At 41.3% G+C, this 4,604-nt stretch overlaps 1 non-coding gene across 1 annotated transcript; it reads right to left on the reverse strand.

Annotated features, from left to right (window-relative positions):
- Positions 1-4,005: 4,005 nt before the first annotated feature.
- Positions 4,006-4,098, reverse strand: TRNAY-GUA (transfer RNA tyrosine (anticodon GUA)). Its single transcript has 2 exons — positions 4,062-4,098; positions 4,006-4,041 (listed from the first exon to the last, which is right to left on the reverse strand). It is a non-coding gene; the product is annotated as a tRNA-Tyr (tRNA).
- Between the last annotated feature and the right edge of the window lie 506 nt (positions 4,099-4,604).

Raw genomic sequence — 4,604 nt, forward strand, 5'->3', positions numbered from 1 at the left:
CACTACGAGCTTTTTCACATCAACTTCCCTAGCCAAGTTCATCCTAGCAATCAGCACTTCATACTCAGCAATGTTGTGGCCTTGAACCTGAAGCGTAGTGCATATTCTAACTTAATTTCTTCTTCAGGGCCAAGTAAAATAAGTTCGGTGCCACTACCCTTTTAGTTGGGCAATCCATCTACATGTAAGATCCAGGTTGTCGAAGGGTCCAGATCATGAACAAGTGCCAAGTTGGTGGATGGCTGCTCTAAGGTGAGTTGCTCTGGTGTAAAAGTGCATTCTGCAATGAAGTCGGGTAGTGTTTACACCTTGATCACAGATTGGGGTTCATATCTCACGTTGAATTCATTGAGTTCAACCAACCATTTGATCAATCGTCCCGAGACCTCTGGTTTTGCTAACACCTGTCAAAGTAGTTGGTCAGTTAAAACCACAATGGTGTGCACTTGAAAATAAGGTCAGAGCTCTGAGCTAAGATGATCAGGGCATAAGCCAATTTTTCTATGTTCGGGTATCTGGTCTCAGCGTCCCGCAGCACCTTGCTGACAAAATTAATGGGGTATTGGACCCGATCTACCTCCCAAGTGAGCATCGAGCTTATAACTTCGTCATCAGCAGACAAGTATAAGAACAACACCCCTCTAGGTTCTAATGTCATCATCAGGGAAAGCAAGCTGAGGTACTACTTTAATTCTTCGAAGGCACTCTGACACTTGCGTCCATTTAAAGTCATCTTTTTTAATGGCCTTGAAAAATGATAAACACTAACCTCTAAGCTTCGAGATAAATCGACTAAGGGCAACCACCCAGCCTGTTAGCCGTTGATCTTTAACTGTTCTCGGAGGATGCATGTCTATAATAGCTTGAACCATTTTGGGGTTAGTTCGATGCCACATTGAGTTACCATGAATCCCAGGAATTTTCCTGAGGTGACACCAAAGACACATTTACTTGGGTTGAGTTTAAGCTGGTTTTCCCTCAACACCCCAAATATCTCATTCAGGCCGCTTATATGATTATATGCAGCTCGGCTTTTGGCCACCATACCATCGATGTAGACTTCAACATTCTTTCTTATTAATTCCTTGAAAATTTTGTTTACAAGTCTTTGGTATGTGGCCCCGACATTTTTTAAGCCAAAGGGCATTACGTTATAACAAAATAAACTCGTTTTAGTTACAAAAGATGTTTTTTCTTCATCATCATGGTTCATTAAGATCTGATTATATCTAGAAAATACATCCATGAAGTTGATAAGCTCTTATCTTGAGGTTGCATCAACTAGGTGATCTATGTGAGGTAAAGGAAAGAAGTCATTAGGGCATGCTTTGTTTAACTCCAACTCCCTGATGAAGTCAGCGATCAACAGCTTCCCGACCTCCTCCTTGATCGCCTTCAAACGCTTAGGGGCGAACTTCCACCTGATCTGCTCTGCAGGTCTAACATTTGGGTCGACATTAAGCCTAGGAGTTATGACTAAAGGGTTGATCCTTGGCATGTCAGCCATGAACCAAGCAAATACATCAAAATTTAAACATAAAAATCTTACCAGCTAGTCTCGCAGATCTAGAGGGAGGAGAGAACTGATTTGAACTATCTTGTTTGGCTCCGTCACCGAGATGGATACTGCCATGGTCTGTTCGACAGGTTGAGCTCGACTAGTATTATCCTTGGTTTGCCAGTCTGGATCAAGAGCTACGACCTCCTTGTCGTCTGTGGTCGATTTCCTTTTGTGCTTCCTTGACTTCTCTTCCTTCACGGGTTGTTTCCCCTTCAATTCGCCATGTAGCATTGTCGGGATTCAAGCTGACTACCCCGGATTGTCCCCACACCGTTCTCGGTAGGAAAACAGCGTGGAGAGCATGGAGCAAAGCTCTACCAAAAATAATGTTGTAAGGTGATGGTGAGTTGACAACAAGAAATTTTGTAATTACACGAGCCTGTCTTAGCATGGTCTCCACTGTTACCGACAGGAAAATCCTCCCAACTGGTTTTACCACATCCCCTGAGAAGTCGAGATAAGTCTCTTCTTATCCAGCTTCATCTATTCAAAAGTTGTCAAAAACAAAATGCCAGTTGAACTTCTAGAATCAATTAAAATCCTCTTTACCAGGTAGTTTGCTACTATCATGGTGAAGGCCAAGGCATCGTCATCTGGAAACTGAACATCCTTCAAGTCATCATAAGTGAATATAATGGGCTCACTAGTCTTGGGTTTCTTCTCGGGCCAGCCTCCTTGATTGGTTCACAATTCTCTCACTAGAGCTCTTCTCGCAGTCTGACTACATTCAGTTACTGTCGAGCCTCCTACAATAACTTTGATTATACCTACGATTCCATCTTGGAGGTCGTCCACATCATCCTCTTCTTTCTACTTGTCTACTACTCGATCCTCCTTCAAGAATTGCTTCAAATAGCCTCTTCCTATCAATTCTTCTATTTCATTTTTCAAGTCGTAACAGTCCTTCATGTCATGACCATCTACCCAGTGGAATTTGTAGTACTTCTTATGGTTTCGCTTGGTTGGGTTCCCCTTTAGTTGTTTCAGCCATTTTAGGAACTCCCCACTCTGTATCTACATTAGAATCTGACTTTGGGGGGCGTTCAAGGGAGTATATGTCTCGAACTTCCAAGGTGGAGTTTGAGATTGCGCTAATGACCCCTCACCCTTGGACCCCTTAGTCTTTTTTCCATCCTTCTCTGTCTTCTCCGTCTCTTTTATGCTTCTTCTCTTTGTGGTCGCTCACCTCTAGCGCCTCGTTCTTGAACATCTACACATATTCCCGCAAGCTCTCTCTGGGCTTCTGCTTGATATACACTAACATTAATGTTGTCTTCTGGCACCTACGACTGGTAGCAAAGTGAGTAACAAAATAATTCCAAAAATCGAGGCCAACTCTCTATGGATCGAGGTGGCAGCCTGGAATACCACAGGCTGACCGCTCTCCTGAAAGTAGTAGGAAAGGCCAAGCACATGCTGGCTTCCGAAGCACAGTGAAACAACATCAAAACTTGGAAGCTCTCCATATAGTCTATTGGGTCAATCATACCATCATATGTCTCAAAAGTCAGGGTCGTAAACCCTCAAAGTCTTGATTCCAACAAAATCTCTAGAACAAGGGGGGATGCTTTAGCCAGATTGGGTACAGTACTGGTGAGCTTACTTACCACTTCTTGGTGGGCGGGGCCAAGCCTATCAGAGCACTCCCTTCACTCACCTCAGTTACCTGTTAGTGAATGATGGTGATGCCTCCTAAGCTACTCAAATGCTCATGAGTGATCTGTCCTGGGGGAGGAGTTTGATTTGCTCATCTCCCTGGAGGCATACGAGCCCTGAGTAGGTGGATCTAGCCGCTAGTAGTGCCTGTCATGTTAGTCCCATCCTTCATCTCCTCCTCTCTCGGTCCGATCTCCCCAGTGTCGATCATGGCAAAATGGCAACCTGTCTCGTCATTCAAGGCACCTTTCACTGTTATAAACTGGAGGGTCGACTAGTGGAGGCAGCGATGGAACTGGTTGGCGTTGTTGTATCTATTGGATGGGCTGTACAACCTGATTTTGCTGAATGGGTTGTACTGGATGGTCTCAATAGGTGGTGGCGGCTGCTGGTCCTATTGTGCTTCCTTTGCCGCATCCCGTGTAGTGCAAAAAGGCTATATTTAAAAAGGGGAGGAAAGTGATAAAGAATCTATGATACCGGAAAGACAATATACGGGAAAAGATTTGATCAAATACACTGAGAATTTATGACGGCCATCGGCTGGTTTTGATTACAGGTAAGATTTTCCGGTATCAATAAAGTTATCAAAGAAAGTTAACAAGTACATAAGACCAGGAAAATAAGATACCTAAAGAGCTTCGACCAATCAAAATCCACATGATTTGTCACCATTTTTATGAATTGATAATACCGGAAAGGCTTCGACCCACCTGTCACATCCTTAATATTTTATAATTTCAAAAAATAAAAACCAAACATACCACCAACTAAAATGGACAAAAACATCCGACCTGCCGGATTCGCACCAGCGACCTAAGGATTAGCTGTGAAGAATATCCCACTACAGTCCTCCGCTCTACCAACTGAGCTAAGGTCGGATTGTTAGTTTCGTGGATACTCATTCATATAAAAGTATGAGTATAATAATTGACAAAAGTTCTATTTGAAGGGTGTACATGCATGCATGAGTTCGTTTGTTATTTTTTTTTTTATCGTTTGGCCTTGTTGTATGATACTAATCAACAAATCATACCTAGGTACATATGATTATATAAAATTTAGAACTAATGATTCATTATTTCATATTTGGATATCCTTATTATGTATATATAAGTTAGACGGGATTAACATTTTTTTAGTTTTATTTTTTTTATTAAAAAAACATACTCAAATTAAATTCAAATCCAATATAAGACCCCATAGAACTAGGGGTGATCATTTTCAACTTAGCCCAGCCCATAATATTTTTATAATTGACATAAAGTATGTTATATATACATAAAATATATATATATATTATTTTATATAATATGATATATTGCATGTATAAATATTATAAAATGATACATAATATATGTATATACAATATTTTATACTTGCATAA

The sequence above is a fragment of the Nelumbo nucifera genome, chromosome 1, assembly GCF_055504915.1.
Source record: "Nelumbo nucifera cultivar China Antique chromosome 1, China Antique-T2T, whole genome shotgun sequence".
In the NCBI taxonomy this organism is placed as follows: domain Eukaryota; kingdom Viridiplantae; phylum Streptophyta; class Magnoliopsida; order Proteales; family Nelumbonaceae; genus Nelumbo; species Nelumbo nucifera.